This window comes from Protopterus annectens, chromosome 7.part0 (assembly GCF_019279795.1).
Source record: "Protopterus annectens isolate FY-2018-M chromosome 7.part0, PAN1.0, whole genome shotgun sequence".
In the NCBI taxonomy this organism is placed as follows: Eukaryota; Metazoa; Chordata; order Ceratodontiformes; family Protopteridae; genus Protopterus; species Protopterus annectens.
Window position 1 is genome coordinate 1,200,429,306 of NC_056739.1, and position 24,943 is coordinate 1,200,454,248.

Consider the following 24,943-nt stretch of genomic DNA (forward strand, 5'->3'; position numbering starts at 1 on the left):
ACAAGAGCGGTCCCAGGACTGAACTCTGAGGTACTCCACTTGTCACTTGTCTGGAGCTGGATTTGGAGTCGGATACTTTTACAGTGTGGGTTCTATCAGTACGCCAGTTAGCAACCCATTGGGTGACATAGGGATTAATGCCCAGCTTAGTAAGTTTATCTATGATTCCAGAGTGGGGGGTGGTGTCAAAGGCCTTGGCAAGGTCTAGATAGGCTGTGTGAACCACCTTTCCCTTTTCCATGGCTCTGGAGACTGATTCAAAGAAGTCAGTCAGGTTCAGGAGACAAGATTGGCCCTTCACGAACCCAAACTGGGTGGGGTCCAGTGTTTGAAGGTTGCCAGTGTCTTTGTTTATAAGTTCCATGATACTACAGTCCATGGCCTAGCAGATAAGGCTCGTCAGACTGATGGGACGGTAGTTTCCGGGATCCAAGATGGATCCTCCTTGTGGAGTGGGATAACTGTAGCTCTGCGTCACTCATTGGGCATGAAACCTGAAGTGAGGCTATGATTAAACATGACACTTAGGTGAGGTGCCAGTTCATATTGTAGTTCATGTAGTACACAGCCCGGGATGTCATCTGGTCCCACGGATGCTGTATTCTTAGCTTTGGAGAGTGCGTTTTTTACCTGTGTGGCCGTTATTACCGGAATTTGGCAATCTTCCGGTATTGAGATGGGCTATTTAGGGGGTGAGAGGGGGGTGAAGTTGACACTGAATTGATCTGCCAGGATATTGGATATATCCTTGGGATCAGTATATTTAATGCCATTCTGTTTTAGCTCAGAGCAGATCTGAGCATTGCCATTTAGATTCTTGACAGTTATAGAATGCCTTGTGGTTGTCTTTGGAATCTTTGGCAACTTTATTTTCGTAAGTAGCTTTGGAGGATTTTATGAGGGATCTCAGTTTCTTGCTGAGGCTGGTAAGGGAGTTTTTTGCATCCTGGGATTTTCCTCTTTTCTGCAACAGTTTCTTCCTTTTGATCTTTGTTAAGAAGCATCAATGAAGAAATTTCCACAACAGCAAAAGAACATATTACTAACACTTTTATTAAGAAACATGAATTAAAAAATGTCCTTAACATCAAAAGAACATAGTACATATGGATTGTGTTGGAGTCCTTAGGTTTCCATAGTTACACCACAGACTGTAAGGAATCACCAGTAAGAAGTATGGATGATACATACATCTGTTTTAATATACTGTTCACATTTGCAATGTAATTTTGTCTATACAACTACATATAGGAATGAAATCAATTAATTAAAATAGCAGCACCTGTTTGCATAAATGTCAAAAATCAGTCCAATAACTTACAAGTTCAGTTAAAGCTCACATTTGCAATAATAATAAATTTAAACAGATATCATTGAGAATGACTAACTTTAACAGATGTAAAAATAACCAAAACAGAAACGCTACCACTTTTCAATATACCTCTCACTCCAAATCACAGAATCTAAGTGTACTTAATGTGCACCCATCTTTAAATATCACTCGTGTTATACATAATTAATGTGGTTGGTTAAAACTCTAGGCTTTGGAATCCCATTTGCATACTTCTGCATAAATTGGCTACATGAGGTCTAACACACAGATTTACTGTGAAAACACCCAATTGTTATCGATAAACTGTACTATCTGTGGCACGTGCCAGTTACGTTCCAATGATCCTATTATGAAATTAGTGCCACTTTCACATAATGATTTTGTGACATTTACAAATCAGACCACTGCTACCCACGAACTGAGTGGGACCTTAGTGACCATTTTTCTGAATTTGCATCTATCAGATATTTTCTTTTGGATGATTGAGATGGCTACTGTAAGGAGGCTAAGACATGTCCGTGCACCTAACTGGACTGAAGAGGAGACCATCCAGATGCTGACCATGTATGCTGGAGTGGATTATCTGATGAGAGCTAGGCCAAGGAAATTTGCAATGATAGACATCTGGAACCAGACTGCAAAGGAGTGTCGAAGACGTACAGGGGTTTACCGTACTGGAATGCAGGTTAGCTACTGCTGTGATGACCTGCATCGGAGCGATGTGGAGGTTCTTCATTGGAGGGTCGCCTAGGTTCGGAGATAGCCTGTGGATCCCTCCAGAAATTAGAAATATATCTATGTCCTATATATATATATATATATATATATATATATATATATATATATATATATATATATATATATATCTCAGATAGTTTTGGTAACTGCTGTCTTTATAAGTGTGAGTTTGATTCCCATGCTAATTTATTTAATAATGTTTATAGTATACATAATTATGAACTTTGTGGATGTACATATGTTTAACTAATAAAATACATTATTATTATGTTTAACAACATATAATGACATCATTTCTCACATCCAATGTCCTCATGCATCACTGATATTTGCAGCGCCTAGGCCACTGATCACTGCGGATTTCATAGTTTTCCATTATGTCACCAAAGTATTGCCTACTGCAGGCATTATATGTCTAAAAATTCATACATAACTTCTTTAAGTCATTCCTCCTAATAAAATAAACATTCTTAATACAGTCATGTTTAAGCCAAAAAGAATGAATGCCTGTCTGACAGTTTACGCATATGTTTTCAGTTATGAGTCGAGAGCTGTTATTTCTTTACAATGAAATGTCCAATAATGTTTGAAATTTCCATATTCATCCGTTCTTTGTAAGAATTCAACTAAACACCGGCAATACCTGTTTATTAAGATAAAACAACTGCTACCTGTTAACTTGGCCTGTAAGGAAACCAGCAGCATGCCTACATTTTGGAGTGCTGTGGGTTCCAATCCACATAGAAGAAATATATCTGAAATTGTTCTCTTGGTTTACTTTATCCATAGCATTTCTTTAGAGAAGAAAATGCACTTATTGATAGTAATATTTATATTCTGCATGGTTTCGAATAACTTGGTTATTCGTCAAATTCTTACAAATTTTCCTATAACCAGTAACGCTCTGCTAACATTAGCCATTAACTGCAGTGTTTGTAACGCAGAACTGGTTTGCTTGAAAAGAAAGTGAGCAGACTGTTAGCTTGGCCTGTAAGGAAACCAGCCAGCATGTCTACATTTTGGAGTGCTGTGGGTTCCAATCCACATAGGGGAAACATATCTGAAATTATTCTCTTAGTTTTCTTCACCCATAGCATTTCTTTAGAGGAGCATATTCCACTTACTGATGTTAACTTTTATTTTATGCATGGCTGTGAATAACTTGGTTATACTTCAGATTCCTATGAATATATTCATAATCCATAATGGTCTATTAACAGCATCTCTAAGTGCAGAGTAAGTAGCTGAGCTTGCTACAGATTGTTATATGTCGGACAAATGTTTTAAGCAATATGGCATTATTTGAAAAGTACTATCAAGTTCTGTTTTACAGGTTCATAGATGTGTACTAGGCTAATGGCCCTGGAGCCTTTACAAGCCTAGCCCATAAGATTACCCTGGCATCGTGCCACCCGATCTTAGTTCCCAGTGCCTCTGTTGAGTAGAGCCACTGGAGGGATCCTGGGGTGAATTTTCTATTTCCCATCCACTCATCAAGATTTCTCTTGAAGAGGTCCAGTGAGGTGATCTGTTTAACATGCATGGGAAGTCTATTCCATAGCATGGGCAGTCTCTGGGTTGTGATGAACCTGTCCCTCCAGCATGTTCTGTTGATTGTGGTAATGAAGTTGAGGTCTCTGGATTGTGTGGTGTGGAGGGATTGGGATTTATTTAGCTGTACCATTTCTAACAGAAGCGATCTCTGCTTGACTTACAAAGCCATGTCTGACCCAGCTCTAAGTAGGTGATATGAGACAGAGAATAGTTGGGAGTTTTTTTGAGTCTGTCCAAATAGGAGAAGTGTTTAAGGCCTAGGATCCTCTTTGTGAGATACTTTTGTGTTGCCTTATCATTAATTATTATATTCAGTTCAAGAACATCATCCTTATCTTTTGAGGCAGTGGGATGGGCAGACTTAATAGTTGAAATGCAGAACAGCGAAGATGTATGTACATGCTTAGTGATGTGCACTTTACCAAGGAATATCATGGTTCTCACGCATGACTTATTGTGTCCTTCATGTACAGCAAATTGTATGGTTCTGTTAACAGAATCTCCATGATACATGACACTGTCCCAATGTCTGGGGAATGAATGCTTTCCATTACTGTTAATGTTTCTGACCACAGTGCTGACATGAATTAAGTTTTGCAAACTTTTTACCTACATGGCCAGTACATGTCCATTCTTTGAAATCCTAAGCCAGGAGCCATATTAGTAGACCATCCCCCATCCAGGTGATGTCATAAAACCAATTTTTTTCACTGAATTCATTAGATGCACTTTCAGTCAGGTTGAATTAACTAGGCAGGTAGTTGTTAAGATTAGAGTTTGGTTGTACATTATAGTTGCAGATTTGAATTTAATTCCCTCCAATCTGAGTTAAAATATGATAAAACCTGTGTGTGGTGATTACCTAATATTCTTCAGACATAAATTGTACATAAACTTTCTGAAAAATGAATATCAGTATTCTTTGAGGAATACATTATTCTAAGTTGCTCTTTTCTTTTTTCAGGTGATGAAGACTGGACCAGGCTCTGTGCATGGAGCAGATGCAAGGCTTGAGGAGCAGCAGCAGAGAGAGAGAAGAATGATGCTTACCTTTTCTGTTTTGTTAAATGAAATGCATCTGATCCTTGTTCCAGGCCTGTATTTTTCACATTACCATGTATATTGGTTAAAATGCAGGAGTACCCATCAGGCATCAGTAAGGTAAGTGAAATTATCACATTATAGCTGTGCTTAAAACTGTGATTTAAATCTAAAAATGTTAACATATCATGTAGCGTTAAGTAATTTTTTCAGCACACAGTTGTTGAATTGTACTCCATAACCTAAAAAACAGTTCAGCTGTTATATCTGTTGCACTTATGGTGAGGCAGAAGTTAACATGCAAATGTTAGTGCTCCGATTGCTGCTTATAATGCATGATTTGGCTTACTTGTATGCATGGTTGTGTTTACATTGACTGATCTGTCCACAGACTACACGGGTGTTTGCAGACTGTGTGGCAAGCGCTTTATTTCCAAAAGTGAAAACAAACACAAAAGCTGAATAAAAAACGAAGTAGTGAGCTAGTCTCCCAGACACACTCCAACAGTATTCCCAAATGATCGAAGGAAGCAGTGAAACATTTATTAAGCGATAAAATCACTGATAAAACAACTGGAAAGCGCTTTCGTTTAATAAAGTATTAAACTTCATCAGACACCATGTTCTTTACATCACTTTCTTATATACTTAAATAATTCAAATTCATTGGATGAAAACCATGCAAATCAGTCAATAAACCCACCACCATAGCCTCCCTAATTGATACCACATACACAGTGAAACCCAAAGAATTGTATATGTTTATGTGTGTGTGCTTTCCAATGGAAAAAGCTTACTTGAAATGAAATACCGAATAAGCATTACTAAAAACTTGTGTATAAAGTATACTGACTATAAAGTGCTAAAGTTTTTTTTTCTCCAGTGCTTTTACCTTAGCACTGGCGTAGTGGAGCTATGCTCATTTATCCCCAGCCAACTGTTAGACTGCAAACAGATTTGCCATCTAAGTTCCTTAGATTCTAAAAGTAGCCCCCATTTTTTTTGTCATTAATTTCAACTTGATCAATGACTAAAAATCTAAACCGATGCTCTGGGTTGTCACAGACATGTTAGCTAAGGCATTATTTAAGATGTATTTTCTTATAGCATAGTTCTTCTTCTTCTTCTTCTTTTGGCTTTTTCCTGGTTAGGGGTCGCCACAGCAGATCACCTGTCCGCTCATGATTAGCATTGGAGTTTTACAGTGTCGAGTTGCCAGCCTGGTGCCCAACCTTCCACAGAAGGCACACACACGCACACCTCACACTTAGGGCCAATTTAGAGTGTCCAATCCACCTACAGCATGTCTTTGGGATGTGGGAGGAAACTGGAGCACCCTGAGGAAACCCACGCAACCACAGGGAGGACATGCAGACTCCACACAGAAGGCACCCCAGCCGAGGATCAAACCAGAGAACCTCTTACTGTGAGGCGGCAACACTAAGTGTGCACCACCGCGGCCGCCCCATTTTCTTATAGCATAGTCATGTTCATAAATCTGTTGACTAAATTTCCTCTCTGTTTTACCTATATAAAAGGCTGGGCATCCCTACTCTTCTTCATTTCCATGTAGTGCAGGAAATTCTTAACTATATTCTGCAAAACTCTCACCACTTCCCACTCATGCTGCTGCAGTGCACTGAGCCTTAGGAATATCTTGGAGCATTTGCTACTAGGCATCGAATGCTTTACGTGTTTCCTGAGGTAACTGTGATATATTCAAAAAAACAGCAGTGATAAGGCTCAAACACAATAAAAAATGCACCAAGGGCAGAAACTTAGCAGCAATACAAGATTTATTCATTCATGTAACACATCCACATCCATTAGTTTGGCATTTTGCCTTCAAAGGATAAATCACATTGAAATAAATTCCATATTATACACCCAGTGGCCCCTGCTGATTCAATTACATCATTCAAATGCTGTTAATTTAAATACTGTTCTATTTAAACCGCAATTGCAAAAAACAATCATATTCTTTATTTTATTAAAATTACTATAACATTCTCACCAAATGAATACACACTACAAAATGCAAAAAAGAAAATTAGCATAAAACATATGTGATATATATTAATTCATAACCAAGATGACCTCAAGGTTTAAACCTCTTGGATGAAGTGTTCTATAATTTGGAATCATCCTGCTTTCCAAATCCATAATTTTTTAAACAAAATCACCCCCTCTGTGCATGAATGATTGACCCAAAATACTGAAAACTAAAGTCTCATTAGACCCACTATGTACAGCATGAAAATGATCAGCAACAGGGTTGCTCAAGTTCCCATTACAAACATCACCCAAGTGCTCCAACACTCGTACCTTGACCATCCTTGTGGTTTGCCCTATATACCATTTCGCATTACCACAACCCAAAATGTATACCACACCACAAGAACTGCAACCAAAATGACCCTTAGAAAGAAACCTACTTCCATTAATGTCCCTGATAGATTTCTAATTTTATTGCAAATCTTGCAGTGGCCACATGGAAATAAACCCACTAGATTCCACTCATGAAAAGAACCGGGATGCTTTGAATTCAACAACTCTTTAAGATTTAAAAATCTACCATATGAAAATGTAACATTCCTAGGAAACAAATGATCAACCGGTTCATCCAAATGCATCAAATGTCAAGTGCCCACTACCAGTTTTCTCATAAGGACCTAAACTGAATATTATCATGCTCATCCACATAAAATTCAACATCAAGAAACTGAATGCCCAAAAACAAAAACTTTAAACCATGAGAGCTCATATTCTACTAAGCAACAAAAATAAGATAATTCCAATGGAGAACCCCTGCAAATGAAAAACAAATCATCTATATAATGTTTATACAGCACAACATGCTCCATAAAAATGTAATGCTGTAAATAAACCTCTTTTCAACCCCCCCCCATGTAAATTATAGCATAAGTGGGGGCATAAGGGACTTCCATTGCCACTCCCTTCTTCTGCAAGGAACACCCTTTTCAAACAGACAATAATTATGCATTTTAAATGGAACAGTATTTAAATTAACAGCATTTGAATGATGTAATTATGTAATTGAATCAGCAGAGGGCACTGGGTATATACGATTGGGTTTATTTCAATGTGATTTATCCTTTGAAGGCGAAATGCAGAGGTACCGGATGTGGATGTGTTAAAATGAATAAAAGTATAAATTATAAAGTGAAGGGAAAAAAAAGATTTACTTAAAAGGCATGCTTATTAATGCATAACCTTCTGGTTTATTGTTCAAATAAAGCTAACAACATTGCAGCAAAGAAGCAGGAGCCCATATGAGCAACATAAAAAGTAATGATTTCATAACTAACTTTTATTTACCATGGCAAGGAAATGTAAACTTGTTCCTTTAAAAAATGTAAACTCATTCCTTTTAAAAAATAACTAATGTGACAAGGCAGTTTGATAAAATCAAACTTGCCAGTAATAGCATTTTCATATCTAATGACCCCACATGGTACTAGGGTTTGGTTATGATAATGTTACACCCTTGAGGATGTGGTTCCAACCTTCTGAGCCACAGCCTTGCACTTACGTTCTTCATTCTGCTACTGGCACTTTGAAAGATGGCAGCACCTGTGAGGACTTGAGGCTGAGATCCAACCTGGTCTGACAAGGAGACCAAAGTCATGGTCTATCTTCTAAGGGAGTCGTATCTGGAGAAAATCAAGTCATCTTACGTGTAATGGAGTGTAAAACAAATTGAAATCTGGCAAGAGCTGGGCGAGTACCTGTCTTCCCTGACAGGGATCACCCACTTTGGCCACCAATGCCACCACAGATATTGTGACCTAGAGAAGTGTATGCCTGACCAGCTGCTTGAATGGGTAGACCAGGTAACATTGAGAAGGCTATAGTAAGTATGTTTACATTTTTTAAAAACTAATCAAAAATAGGTTTAAAAAGATAACATAGAAATATTGTATAAATGCAGGTAAATACAAGCTGAAATTTATATGTGAGTGCAAATATGTATCTATATGTAATCATTCAAAGAAATGTATCTTTGCTCTCCTGTTCCATCTTACTAATGCATGCTAACCCTAACCCTAACTTGCATCTTAAATTATTAAACATAAAACTTCCCATAACACTATCACTATACAGGATAGTTCAGATACTCACCACATGCAAACACACACACACACACACACACACACACACACACACACACACACACACACACACACACACACACACACACACACAAAATCGATCTCCTAACCTAACCCAAACACTCACAATCACACACTGCAGTTAATAATCTATCCCCTTACCTAACACTTACTTTAATCCTAACCCACACACATATTTGCAAACACAAGCACACACCTCTTACACATCCCACTTACCTATTTTGATGAAACACAATTGAAAATACATCCTTTCAATAAATCGGACATGCAGTCATCAACCAAACAATCAGAACCATAAACTCATCCGCAACCCCCTTTTCCCATTTTGCACGTGGGGTCAGGGTGTCACCTCAACAGTGACAATCATCTAAAGCCAAGGTTCACACCACCAGGTAGCTAGTCCTGCAGCGAAACCCATATACATATACATATATATATATATATATATATATATATATATATATATATATATATATATAAAACTAACACACACACACACACACACACACACACACACACACACACACACACACACACACATATTCACAAACAGAAAAAAAGAACATATTTGCATGGCTAAGTAATTTCTTATACTGTAGATATTAGCTAAATAATTACTTGTACTACAGTCAGACAATTTTTTATAAACAAATACTTTGGTTTTGTGCGGGCTAAACACCTGCACCAACTGGAAAGGCCACAGAAATACCTCACAAAGAGAATCCATGGCCTCCAAAGCCTGTCCTATGCAGACAGGCTGAAATCACTATCACTTTACTCAGTATCATATAGATTGCTCAGAGGTTATCTGTGTCTTGCTTACAAGGCAATATCGGACCCTGCCCTACTAGAGATGCTCCATATCCGTAAGTCTATCTCCTTGCTTGTTAGGCCTAAATCTAATATGCAACATCAACAAAACCTGCTGGAGAGACAGGGTTGTCTCCCAGAGGCTGCCCCATCTCTGGACTAGACTTCCCATACATGTCAAACAGAGAACCTTGCTGACCCTCTTCAAGCGCAACCTTGATGAGTGGATAGGAAATCACAAATTTGTCCTAGGGTTTCCACCTTTGTCCCTCACTGACAGGGGTGACAGGTGCTGACTGAGATTTCTTATTTCGGGATAACCTCTTTGCTAGGCTTATAAGGGCCCCAAGGCCATTAGCCTAGTAATCTCCTATGATTCTATGATTTACTAATAAGTTAATTGTATAAGATAGTCATTTCTTACAAAATATTAACTAGACATAGACGATGGCTGAAGTCAGTTAGCCACCACATCCTAGGCAGGGTGGAACTGAATGACCAGCACAGAGGATACTGAGAAATGCACTGTTTCATTACTTCAGTATACATTCCTGACACTTTTTTACCTGTTGAACCATGTGCATTGTGGGTGTTATTATTGCAGTTCAAGTAAGTAGTAAACATATGTAAAGTCCAATATTTGTTATGAACACAAAAACATTCCAAGGAGGAGGTAGCTCACCTCTACTAAAGCTATGTTTTGTAAGTATACAACCAACTAAACAGTAAATCTGCCCATGAGCCAGTAACTCCTCCTTGTCCATTATTGTTCACACACAAATATTCAGCATACATATTATCTCAGCTACATCCACTTAAAGTATTAATAAGGTCACTTTCACCAGTCTTCAGACTATGAGATGCCACAGTCAAATAGATTTCCCCAATCCACATTAGTCTTTGGAAGTTTCCTCTTTTTTAAACTTCTTTTAGCTTCCATACAGTGCAGTCTGCCACTCCGTTACATTTATTAACAAGATTTACCAGTATGTTTTAATAGCAGCAAATCTCAGTTAATCAGTTTGTCTGTGCACTCAGTCTCTGTGGACATCAATGTACCAACAGACTTCATACAGCTATCAAAGCTATCAGAACAGCAATTCCCAGTGCACTCTCCAAATGGTCTTAAACATTATTTATAGCAAAAGAAGAGAGGAAAAATAAAAGCAATATCTTGTGCACCGCCCCAGTCAATGAGTTCAATGCTAATTGAGTCAGTGGGTACTTGCATTCCTCTCTTTTTATTATCTTGCTTTTCTCAGTGTTTCTGTTTATGATGAATCTCCTAATAGATTGTGTATCTTCATTTCAAACCATGGCTACAGGTCTGAATCCTGTTGCCAGTCATTATGGCCACTTAACCTCATGGCTTTTGAAGAAAGTGACCCCAGTGTCTGCACCTCATCTGATGATATTATGACCAAAAAGAACCAACTGTGTTTCTTCCACCTACTTAGGGATGCTGCGCGTTACTAGTCTGCCTTATAGGAAAATCTTGAGTTGTGCTGGGCAAATCCAGTATGTTTACAATTTATTTTATTCACAGAGCTTAATCAAAGATAGAAACACAGCCCTTTTCCTACGCATTTCCATGGAAAAGCCTACGTCTTGTAAATTAATTGTGAAATGAGAGTCTGCTCAATGTCCGTCATTTTTTTCCAGCAAGTTTATCCAAACAACCAGAAAACCTGACGTTTATATTTTGTAACTCTTCCATGATCTGTTGAAATTGTAAATCATTTTCAGAGCAGGTCAGGGGTCACTACACTCATTGCAGCACTGTTCTTTTTTCTGTGGAGATGGCTGGCTCCATTGATGATGGCAGGGTCATATTTTTTAACCATTTCTACCCCCTGGTCCTGTACTATCAAAGTCCACACAATTCAACTGCCAACATTTCTTTATGCAGACACCTGACAGTAATCCTCTTTCAAGCAAATGTTCTCCCAACCTAGAATGGAAGTCCTCACATCTGTTATGAATTCTTGTTATGTATGACAGCAAGGTATTATTTTGGACTTAAAAACCCTGGACATTTACTGCAAAAGAATAAAGCTATGATGTGCCAACAAGATTCATCATGTAGTATTAAGGTTGGCTTTTGTCAGACTCCATTTCATATTGTTGTCAGAGTAAGTCACTTAACCAGACACTGCTGCTGGGTTACCCTTGGAAAGAAACACTAGTGTTTAGTAGGTTTATCCTGGTAACAAAGAAATTAAACAAAACTATCATCCCTGAAAATATTTATAACTGTTGCATAATTTGGTAAACTTACTACCCACTTCTTCCAAAGTCAACATGTATTATCATAGTCTGTATTAAATGCTAGCTGGCTAGAAGTGTTCACTGTTTGTGTGCTTCATCTTTAAACCTTTTCTTCTTTCTATAACATCACTGTCTTTTTTCCTCTTGGTTGCAACTCTTAATGACAGGGTCTTATGGAGTGGTTTAAATTCTTACTTAGAGTTCCACTTGCCTTTTTTTACAATTTCTCCAATTTCTGAAACAAGAAAAACATAGTTGTGGCATTGAAAAATAATATAGTAAACTGTACTGATCTAAAATACAATTAACTTCCTCACAGCCAGTTTTCATGCTTGACATAAGGACAAATCACTATGCGTTAGTATATGTGAGATGGCTTACAAATCCCACACGTGGACAGCATTTACTATGCTAGTGAATAGCTACATGCATCAGTGGTATCACATAGCTGGGCTAAGCTTTTTATAGACATATAATAAAAAAAATATTCAGAGTAGGACTGGCTCAGACAACGGAATCCACTTTATTGGAGAAGCAACATGAATACAGTTTGGCAGAACAGGGGAAATTTTGTCCAGTGGTCTTACCTGGTTGATTGATTGATTATTAGTATTTCTGTTTGCTTGTTTAATGGGGTAGAGCACTGATTAAAAATGACCCATTTCAGAACAAGCCTTGGTGGAGAAATTACAGACAGTAATCATAGACACATAAGATCCTAGTAGGTTATACAGAATTAAAGTAAATTCATACAGATTGACATAAAGGTTCTAAACAGTGCATTTGATACAGAGTTCAAATGAGGTGTACACATTGTATGCACAGTCAGCACAGGTTTTCAACAGTAAACAAAAACAAAACAAGGAAAGCAGTTGACAATAGAGCAGACAATGAGAGCAATAGGTGTAGGATGTACAGTTAGCTGTAAGCTAACAGCCAGCCATGCAGGATATACAGTTAGAAGCAGGAAGAGTGTGTTTCAAGGTTAGGTGATGTGTTCTGACATGAAGCATTTGCACAGGCTTTGATTAGGCGGGCTATAAAATGGAGTTTGAATATAGTATAAATGTTAAGGTGTTTTAAGGGAGGTGTGAGTGACTGCCAAAGATTAGGGGATACTACAGAGAAACTGTGGTTTGTACTGTGTAATTCTGTGCTAGAGGTTTGTAGTATATGTTCTCCTTGAGTATGGCTTCTGAGTTTGTGTGAAGGGATTGTAGTACTAAGTTTGGCAAATAGGCATGTAAATGTGTCCAGATGCAAGAGTTTTTTAATGAAAGTGAACTTGGTAGGACATCAGCAGAGATAGTCAGTTCGTTTTCTTCAATATTCAGCTTGTCCCAACCTCAACTATTAAAACACATCTTCTCAGTCTAAAAAAAACAACTTTAGCTGCTGACAGCTGTCATCATCACCATCATGTTACCATCAGAATGCATCAAACTAGAAGCACATGCGCTAGTCTGTCCTGTCTCCATCCTTATAATCCAGTCAGTCCTTACTCTCTGGGAAATGCCTTTCACTGTACCTATATATATATATATATATATATATATATATATATATATATATATATATGGAACATTTACTTACTTTACCATCTATCTAATATATCCACTCACAACTCTTTGAATGTCTCATTGACAAGACTCTTCTAACACTTAAATGTGGTATCTGTCCAAAATATAGCATTACAAATGCCCTTCTTGGCTTCTTCAATAGCATAATCCTCAAAAGGAGTGCAGGTAACCTAGTCTCATTTATGTTTCTGGATGTATCACAAGCATATGATGCTGCATCCCACCAAAAACTCTTTATACAGCTGTCTTCCCTCAGCCTTACTCAATGTACTCTCTCCTGGTTCCCAGCTATCTGTTCAACAGACAAGAAGAAGTGAAATAAGAATCAATTAGAGGAGGTTAGAAGGGATCGGAAGACAGACTGGATAAGCAATTCACAAAAAAATAATGGTGGATATATGTTGGTCTCCCAAATATGCAACAAAGTCTAGAATATTTAGGATTTTTGCTTGGAAGTGTTTACATAGGTATTTTTATACCCCAAGTAGACTCCAAAGAATTTGTCCTCAGGTAGACAGCAAATGCTGGCAGTATGATGGGTAAGAAAGAGGAAACTGGGAACATATTCTCTGGTAGTATAACAAGTTGGCAGACTTTAAAGATTGAGTAAAAGTAAAACATAAAACTGGGTAGGCAGAGAGTAAAAGCCAAAATATTTAATAAAATACTTAAAATATTCACAAAAATACTAGTAAAACAAACAGGATGAGCACTTTCATAGTCAAAGGTACTTCGTCAGATCCATTCTTACATCATTTAACATTGCACTTATATAGCTCAGTGTTTGAGGTCACGTGATTTTAACAATGCCTTAATGGGGATGATTTCATCTAACCCCTTGCCTACATCAGCCCTTAACAAATGCATCCATTTTATTTCTGTGCATTCAGTTCTTGTTTTTATATCACCACTTCTCAGGTTAGGAGTGTATATTTCTAACACCAAAAACTTGAACCAATGTTCACAACTTGTTGACAAGACATGTTTGGACAGTGCATTCTTATCATCCCTTCTAGTGACAGCATACATATGTTCTCTTATACGGTCCCTCAAGCAGCGGTTAGTTTTTCCTACATAGACACTTTTGCAGAATGTTAAATGATATAAGAATGGATCTGACGAAGTACCGTTGAGTATGAAAATGCTTATCCTGTTTATTTTACTAGTATTTTTGTGAATATTTTAAGTATTTTTTATTAAATATTTTGGCTTTTACTTTCTGCCTACCCAGTTTTATTTTTTACTATTACTCAGTCATTCGCATTTTGCTGGTTGCTCTTTTTACATTCTCTAGACTTTAAAGATTCCCTGCAGACTGCTTTGTTAGAGATATTGGGTGATCAAATTGGTGTAACTAAGGAAATGATTTTTTTGAGCTATGACACAAAATCGGAATTGCCTAGACATACTTGGGCCTTGCTGAGTCTAATTATGGTGGCTACCAAAAAAGCAATTACTAGAAAATGGAAATTACTGTTACAACCAAAAACACTTATTCCATATTACCTTAGTAAACAACTCAAAACTTAAATATATATCAATATATATGAAGTATAATGTTTATGTTAATGTAGTTTCATTACTTTTATATAGATGTAAACTCGACTACTGTATGTCACAAGTGATATTTCAATAAAGGTGTTTGAGAAAAAAAAACTTAAATTGGTTTTGGTTTTCATACCAAAGTACTGGAAGTCATAACAGACAAGTAACTGAAGCTTAAGTATGGTTTTTGTCTGTTTGACGCTTCAAAGAATTTAAACTGGACAAATTGTCAACTTGACAAATCAAAGGAGAAACAGATGTAGTTAGAGCAATATCAAGCCAAAATTTCAGATATTTAAAATACTGTACCACTTTCAGGTGACCTTCATCTTGGCCTGTGATAGTCCATTTATTTTTGTTTAAGTTTTAACTATAAAATTCATGTTCTTACAAAGTTTATACTATATTCAGGGTAGATTTTTGTGTTTTCAAATTGAATTGTGATTAGCTGCACAATTTCTAGATTCCAAAGTTATGTACACAAACAATGGTATTATGAGGTAGTCACAGAGAAGATGAGAGAGTTAATGTAAATGGAAAATAACAGTGGTCCAAGGACTAAGCCTTGGGAAATGCCAGACATTTCTGGATAGAGAAAACCAAGTGTGAAACAGGGTGATGTTACAGAACCTGCTGCACAAGTAGTAGGAAAACAGTAAATGGAAGTGTGGTTGAGGTAATAAAAATTAAATGGCTAGTAATATCAAATGAGTTGGACAGGTTCATGACTATGGCACCTAGAAGTTTTTCAGTATCCATTGCATGGTTATAGGGCAGCTAGACAAAAGGAGTCAATATTTAAATTGGATTCAAAAATGGAATAAAACTGCCAACATCACCAAAAGGTCATTAACTGCCTTAAGAATAAATGTGTCCATGCTATGACTAAAACCAAACTAAAAATGCACAAGAGACCATTCAAAGATAAATAAGACTCTAGCCAATATAAAGATCTTGTTCCGTAACTCTACGTGTAAAATGTGTGGAATGGTAACTTTTCAAATTGTAATGGTCAACAAATGTTTTTGACAGCACAGCAAACTATAGCTTTTTTGAAAAATGTGAGAAAGACCCAGTCCTCAAAGATGGTCATCTAAACTGATCTAAATAATTTAAGCAGCTTAGCAGACCCAGGTATTAGCCCACAGTGTATTGGATGAAAATTTAAGATCACCTGAATGGTCTCTTTGTAGTCAGTGTAGTTGAAGTCCATTTAGAGACAGTCCAGTTGTCTCAGACTAGATTATTATCATTGTAAGTGAAAGCATTCTGGAGGATCTCAGTTCTTAAGTGGTCAAACTTATCAGGGAAAAACATACACTGGGGATGAAAGGGCATAAGAGAAATTGACTGCATAACCTAACCACAACTAAGCAGGACAATTAAGAGCTGCGTATATCACAGTGGACAAGGATCTTCCCTTCTTGAAAGATATTTCTGATTGTAAGACCACAAAGTGACATTCACTGTAACCTTCCCAACAAAGAACATTTCCTCTGGCTCCCTATTGAAATGTCAGCATTCAAAATGCTGAGTGCTGACAAGACAAAAAAAAAAAAGAGAGAGAAAACCCAGGAATAGAGCAACTCTCAAAGATCTTTCATTTCCTTTAAACTTCTTTTTTGCAGAAGGCAAGCCTCCCACACTCCCAGATTTAAATATACCACCTGGAAGATCGCCATACCTCAGAAAAAAGGAAATATTCCAAGAAATGTCCATCTTGTACTTTAATATATGTAAGTCTGTTTTTTGGCCATTCAGTCTCCGTGTTTCAAATGGTTGCCTTTCCTCCACCTGTTTCCAATGTTCATCCTTACCTCTGAAGTCCCTAATTCAGCATTCATTAGTAACAATAGAGTGATGACATACAGAAAAAAAGGATAAACTGTTCCCCAGGACATGTAGTACCATTATTACAGTCCAACACTTGTAAATCTGAATCTTCTTCACTGTCTTCATAAAGGCACTGGTCCAGCAAATATATAACTTCATGGCTAGATGTAATTCATAAATCTTTAAATTGGGTCATATCACTATCCGTTGCCAGCTTAAGGGTTACCACAGGTGCTACTCGATCAAATACTGGTCAGACTATGAGCAAGGCTCCACCTACACATCTGTGCAACTATATGCTGTAGGAAAAAAACTAGATAGTATGCTTTATCGTAAGTGGCAAAGGAAATAAACTGAGTAAAGTCAAGGCACTCCAAATGTTGGAGAAAGTTCATGGCATCTTAACAGACTCATCAATCCAAATTTTAACATTAAGTTCTGGTGACCAGGCAATTTATCAATCAGTAAGTCCTTGTATTCTTGCAAAAATATCCTCAGGTTAGCTGGAGATGGCATACAGGTGTATCTACAATTTTCTCCTATTCCAAGGACATAGTTTCGGAAGCTGGCAAGTCTACAGGGAATCTGAACCATATCCTTACAGGATCTAAAGCAGGTAGTTACACTGGTAGTGATACTGTCCCACCTATGGCTCTGATTCACGAGATATGATGGGATGACAGCAGCCAGGTGAGACCTGAAGGTCTTGTTATAAGCCAAGTTACTGTTACAAACACCAGGCTGACTGCCTGCAACAAGTCATAATATGTGTCCACCTTGTTACATGTTGACATGGCTTAAATCAAAGGAGCAGTCAGAATAGAATCCTGTGTTCAAGTCAGTTATGGTAGCTGAAATCACTGAATATTTTCCAGATAAATAGAATGTCTTATGTTCTACAAGCTGTTTATCCTCAGGGCGGTGACAAATGATCCATGTTGTTGTCATTTATCTGCTCAGAGTTTGTTTCTGATACCCACATTTCCCCTTTCTGGAAATGTCTAAGAATAACAAACTAGCTACAGCTGATTATAACTGGTCATGGAAGCTGAAGGCCATTAAATGGGTGGAAGATAAGAAGTCCCTGTTAAAGCACAAACCCATAACAGATGTCCAAGAAATAAACTGAAAGATGCATACAAATAAAGAATACTGCAATACTTAACAACCATATCATTATATTAGAAGAAACAGTGAAGATATCAAAAGTCACGGGTTGAAAACTCCAGCAACTGCGCATCAGTTAAATGCCTGACACTGAGAAAAGGTTAAGTATAAAACATTGCACAAATTAAACTGTCAAAAATTCATATACATAAGAGAGTACTTTTGCAATATAACGGGAGAAGAAATCAGATTCTCAGGATGTCTTATAATGATAAACTCAGTCTAGAAAAAATGTTATATAAAATAATTTGTTCTTGAGACAGATCAAAGGAAAGAGAAAATTACTTAAAACCATGAATAAAAATCCATCCTGGCAATTTGAAGTGAAAATAGTAGGCTACACAGTGGGCCAGATTCAGGAAGCCTCCGTGTAAGAGTTATAACTCTTACACGGAGGCTGCAGTTAAACTGTGTGATGTCAGCATGTCATGCATATGCATGAGGTGCATGAGGCATGCTGAATCACACTAGTAACTCTTACACGGTCCGTGTAAGAGAGTAGAAGCGTGTCTGTAGGCTAAGCCCTGCAAGCGGACACGCCCCCGGAAGACTAGAATGGCTGAAAGTAAACAGCCACGAGAAAGGCCATGAAAATGCGAATAAACACACTACACAACACATGCCCCGATAGACCATCACTGTATAAAGTGAAGAGATGTTATAAAATTAAATTAAAACCTTTTATTTTTTTTAAACCCCGTAAATGTTTGCTACTGTGTGCTTGCTTGTGGGTGTGCTACTAAGCGCAATCACAGTTAGCAGTCAGTGGAAAAGGATATAAGAACTAAATATGCAAAGTAAGCCAAGAAATAATAGCTTAGCGGTAGAGTTGCCGGCCTAAGAGTAGGCAAGCAGGGTTCGAGCCCCTACAGCAACCTTTTTTTTTTTTTTTGTAAATAAGCACTAAAAAGCCCCCTGACAGTATTGTACAAATGTAAATGTATTCCCTTTTGTAAAATGGAATGAAATAGAGCATATATTTTAAAGTAACATAAGAATAAAAATAGTCAGAAATGTACTGATAGCTAAGCTGTTGTGAAACAGAGTGCCCGTAGCTGAGTAGTGTTTCAAAAGCTGCAAACTGCATGCCCGTTGCCAAGCTGCAGTTAGACGGACTGAAACTGTGTGCAATTAGCTTAACATGTGTGTCAGTAGCCAATTAGGATTTATCCCAGCGCACACCGTTTGCGCGGCGCTCCCACAAGCTAACTGCCAGTGCGCGTTACATCCGCGCAAACGAGCGCAGACCTGGTTTTAAGTGCTTAAAAGTGCTTTTGGCATGTTTGATTGACAGGTCCTCAACTCATTCCTGTCAGGAAAATGAAAAATCAGTTGCCAGATTCGAACCCAGGATACCATGCACTAGAGTCAAGGAACTAAACCACCAAGCCATGACAGCAATACCTAGAAATGCAGAAATAGCATATATATGGGATAAAACCCAGAATGGAGCATGAGAAAGCATTTTCAGTGAAGTACATACAATTCCAAAACGGCCAATCAGAGAAATGTGCAGGAAAAGCAGCATATATAAGCCCCATAGGCAGGAATACACAGCATAACTGATTGTAGAACAGACTTGCAGTCAGCATGAGTGGAGTAGGTGAGGGACGTTGCTTTCGAGCACAGCGTTGGGGCGTTGAGGAGTCCAGATACATGGTCTGGCTCCTTGTCCATAATCACGAGGCCCAACTCATGCAGGGCCAGGTCTCATGGGGAGTATATAGGGCAGAGGCGTGGGACCAGTTGGCTCGTGATCTGACCAGTGCTACTGGCATTCCACGCACTGGTGAGCAGGTCCGTCACCACCATGCGGACCTGAAGAGACGCAAGCAGGACCAATTGAACCGTTGGATCCAGGAGGCCCGGCAAATGCCCAACGCCCCACTACTGAGTAAGTCACATTTTACTCATGTATGTAAGGATTTCAACCAGCTGATACCATGGAGATGTGTAGTCCAATATTATTCCCTTTGTATTACAGCTGCAGGTGTCCGCTCTGCGAATCGTGAGATGCACGCCAGAAGGCTGGTGTGGCTGCGCCACCATGCAGGTTAGTAACCCCACCCAGTACTTGTAAATAAATATTATTATGTACCATGTATCAGAACAGTGCAGTGTATTGATTAAAAGTAATATAATGTGCAAGCAGGAATTGAAAGTCTGCAGGTATGGCTGCAACAAGTTCATCAGTATGCAAGTGTAACTGGAAATATAATTGATAGAATTAAACAGTGCTGTAATACAGATGTCCCATCATTAATTAAATATACTGTAACCTGCAGTAGTCTCAAGAGTACAGCTTCAGAATCTGAGGTAGTCACATGTGAGATATATCCCTGTTCAAATGCTGAATCATGACAGAAGTGAGGCTGTTGGAAAGTGTTTGAATCACCACAGGTCTAATATGTGAACAAAGCCTAGAAGTACCAACCTGAACTGTGAAGTTGCAGAATGTGTGAGAGTGACAGAAAGGCTCATGTATGAATAAATAAAGTAGTAATAACCCCTGAATATATAAGCCTCAGTGTGTTTCTACAGAACTAAATGCATGTGGGAAGTACAAATTAACATCCCAAACTGATTTCAGTGTGTCTGAATCTGGAATGTCTAGGTCAAAATCTGTATATGGTGATAACAGTAAACAATTTGCAGATAGAATGAATGATTATCTGACAGACTAAACAGCCATAGTTGTCCCCTGTCCTGTCATCAAAGTGTAGCAGGATGATGTATCTGATCAAATTCAAAATAAGTAGGATAGTGATGTATGTGTAACAGATGTAGCATGACAGTCAAATAAAGATTATTTTGAAACATCAGCCTCAACTTAATTGTGTACCTATGAGAAATGTGAATCAATGTGTAACATATGAATGTGTCATCACTTTCTATCCCCACCCAACCCTATAATTCCATATAACAACATCCACTAAATAATGGTATGTGAACATTTCATTAATCATGGACATTTGTCCGTTTCAAACATATATGCATGTCTGTTCGTGCATGTGCCCTGTTCATACCTGCAAATCTGATGGCCTGTTGCCATTAATCAACCCTGCATGTCGTTTGACTGTGTTTTGCTGTTCAAATAATGCATGTGATATTGATATGCCCCTTGTTCAATGGTGTTCATATCTGGGTGTTTGTTTGATGGGAATACCAATGCATGCTGTTACAACTAATCTGAATGGAATAAAATGCCACTAACCCAAACTAACATAACTACTCACAAACCTAGAACGCTTGGGAAGGCAGGTCCCAGCGGACCCACCTGTCCCACCTCAGCTGGCGACTGCACCTGGCACTAGTGCCCAGGCCAGACCCCCCTCCGGTGGCCCTGTGCCACCTTCGGGTGGAAGCGCTGCAGGGGATGGGGCCCGTCCCCCCTCTGCAAGTGTGGCCGGAGGGGTTTGTCCACTCACCCTCCGCGGTGTCCGGTCTGTGGTGCGTAGGGAGATCCAAGACACTGTTCTTGGACCCCTACGCCAGCTTGAGGCTCGTGTGGCACAGCTAACAGCCCCGGCCATTGCCCCACCTACACAGCCCCCAGCACAGCCCCGTCCTGGGCTGTGAAGGAACAGTGGCAACTGCCTATGGGTGGGGATATCAGTTCCACTGTTGCCATCTGTGGGCTCGTGCATCTCGGATATCCCAACCTCCGTCCCGTCAATTGTGTAACCCGCCACGTGTGTCATACACCGTCCCTGTATGCGTCTTGTCTGTCTTGTCTGTTAACCTACCCAACCTACCTCCCCAGCTTTACCGACTTCCTTCACCTGTCATACCACTCTCACCTGTAAAAAAAAAAAAGGGCACTCTGTCCCACAAAAATTACGCCCCATACATAGCTGTCCATGTCGCACACATGTCCGCTGGACATCTAAACTGTTAATTACAATTGGCTGTACAACAAATATTAATGTTGTCCTGACACCTCTCTCAGAGGTGGAAGGTTTCAAATGTCTCACCAAAATACATAGAAATATACAGCTGTTGCTGCAAAAGACATGGGCATCTATGGGCCTTACCTACACCCTTCCTGCAAATCCCACGCTTCTTTCCCTACTGTCTTACCCTCTTTGTGACCCCTTTTTCACCACTTTCCTGTCACCCCTTTTTCTTTTCTTTCAAAGAAAATAGCGCGGGTGTGCGCTTGTGTTAGCGGAGCTCACTGCCAGTGCGCATGCGTGAGCTCCGCGCAAACGAGCGCAGACCTGGTTTAAAGTGCTTAAAAGTGCCTTTATGGCACTTTGATTGACAGGTCCTGTACTCAGTTTGAAAGTTTGCTAAGAAAAATAAATTCCCACTGTCAGTCTCGAACCCAGGACCTTGGTAACATTAGTCTGTATGACCTACCACTAAGCCATGCCTGCTTTACAAGAACACAGTGCTAAAATAAATATAACATGTAATAGTAGGAATCAGTATAAAGGCAATATAGGAGATGTACTATCCAAAGCATGTCAGGTAGAGTTGTAATGGCCAAATTACTGGATTCCCATACTAGTTCAGTGTGAACAGAAACAGCACTGCTACCTGTTAGCTTGTACATAATAATGTAAGGTAATGTACATATGTGAAGGTATGTATATCTACACATACATATATATAAATATATATTAATACATATGAAATATAATCGTAGGTCTCAGTAGCCATACACACTCACTACAGGAAAAAGTTAACATAATTACTGCAACCTGAATCTGCAACACAGCCTGACCCCTGTGTGACCTACTTACCCTTCTAACTGCTTACAGGTGGCCTCAGCACTTTGATTGACAGGTCCTGTACTCAGTTGGAAAGTTTGCAAAGTAAAAATTCCCACTGTCAGTCTCGAAACCAGGACCTAGGTAACATTAGTCTGTTTGACCTACCACTAAGCCATGCCTGCTTTGGAAGAACACACTGCTAAAATAAATATAACATGTAATAGTAGGAATCAGTATAAAGGTAATATAGGAGATGTACTATCCAAAGCATGTTTGGTAGAGTTTTAATGGCCAAATTACTGGATTCCCATACTAGTTCAGTGTGAGCAGAAACAGCCCTGCTACCTGTTAGCTTGTACATAATAATGTAAGGTAATGTACATATGTGAAGGTATGTATATCTACACATACATATATATAAATATATATTAATACATATGAAATATAATCGTAGGTCTCAGTAGCCATACACACTCACTACAGGAAACAGTGAAGATATATGCAGCAACCAGAATCTGCAACACAGCCTGGCTCCTGTGAGACCTACTAAGCCCTTTAACTGCTTAAAGGTGCCTCCAGCACTGTGATTGATAGGCCATATACTCAACTCAAAAGCAGAATATGAGCATACTAGTAGGCCCTACCACAAGACCATTGTAACACTAGTCTGTATGACCTACCACTAAGCCATGACTCTCATACAGGAATATAGTGCTAAATAAGTGGAACATGTAATAGTAGGAATGAAGATAAAGGCAATATAGTATGTCTACTACCCAAAGCATGTCATGCAGACTTTTATAGTCCCAATTACTGGGTTCCCATACTAGTGTAGTGTTAACGGAAACAGCCCTGCTAATTGTTAGCTTGTACCCAATAATGTCAGCTAATGTACATATATGAAAGTATGTATATGTACACAGATATATATATATATATATATATATTTATATAGCAATACATATGACATATAGTTGTAGGTGTCAGTATGCATACACACTCACTACAGGGAACAGGCAAGATAAATGCAGCAACCTGAATCTACAACACAGCATGAAGCATGGGAGATGTACTAACCTTCACACTCACAGAACACTGTCAACAGCATACCAGCATGGTCCACGCCCTACAATCTGAAAGGGCAACGCCTATCTCACATACCCTTTTATAGCAGTGTCCTGAAATCACAGTGAGACATGCAATTAGTACACACCCAGCTGCTTGCAATTAGCAAATGCTGCCTTACAATTGGTGCAGAGGCCATCACATGGACCTATGCAGATACCTACAAAAGTATTCAGTACCCACACTCCACTCATGCAATACAGTCATTGCACAAACCTAATGAGAAGAGAGAGAGAGACAGAGAGAGAGAAGACAAAATATACAGACAGCCAGCAGCAAAACAGCAGCAGCAGCAGCAGCAGCAACAGCAGCAAAATTCAAGCAGCACGAGTGACACACCAAAAGCTGCCACAAACACAGGTAATGCAAAGTAGCAGGTTAATCCTGTGTATACTGTGACACCTCCAAATGTATCATAGTTCACTATCTATAGGTATGTCCATGAGATAGGTTGTGTGTAGATAGTCATGAAATATAAACATATGTAATATTGTTGTACATGTGGGCCATAACTAACACTTCCATAGCTTAGAACACAAGGCCAGTTGTGCATATGATGCAGTAGTTCCCAGGGTCAGTAGAGGTTCCACCTCATTGGTGTGGGACCACTGTGTATGTATGGCACTGTTCAGGTACATATCCTGTAGTATGGCCAGGGATTAATATCAGTCTGTCATGTGGTGCTATGTCCTCCAGGGGTGAATGTAGCACACATCCAGGGATACCATTTCGTAACAGTGATGATATGTGTTCTGCAATGATGAGGGTGGCTCTCACCTGGACATGTGAGAGGATAGGGAGGTTACAGTCATCTGGGATAACTAATAACACGTGTGTAGGACAATGGTGGTACCTGCACCTAAACTGTCTGCAACATTGTTGGCAATATCTGTGCATTTGGTGAATGTGAAGCATCTTAACACTGCAGACAACAGATGCCTTCCCGTCATGTGAATCTGCCCTGTGCTGCAGTAGCCTCCTACTATTGTTATACAATATGCCTGTATCTGTAGTCCACTGGACAGGATTAATAAGTGGTGTGCAGTTGTTCTGGGTTAGATAACTGTGTGCACAGTA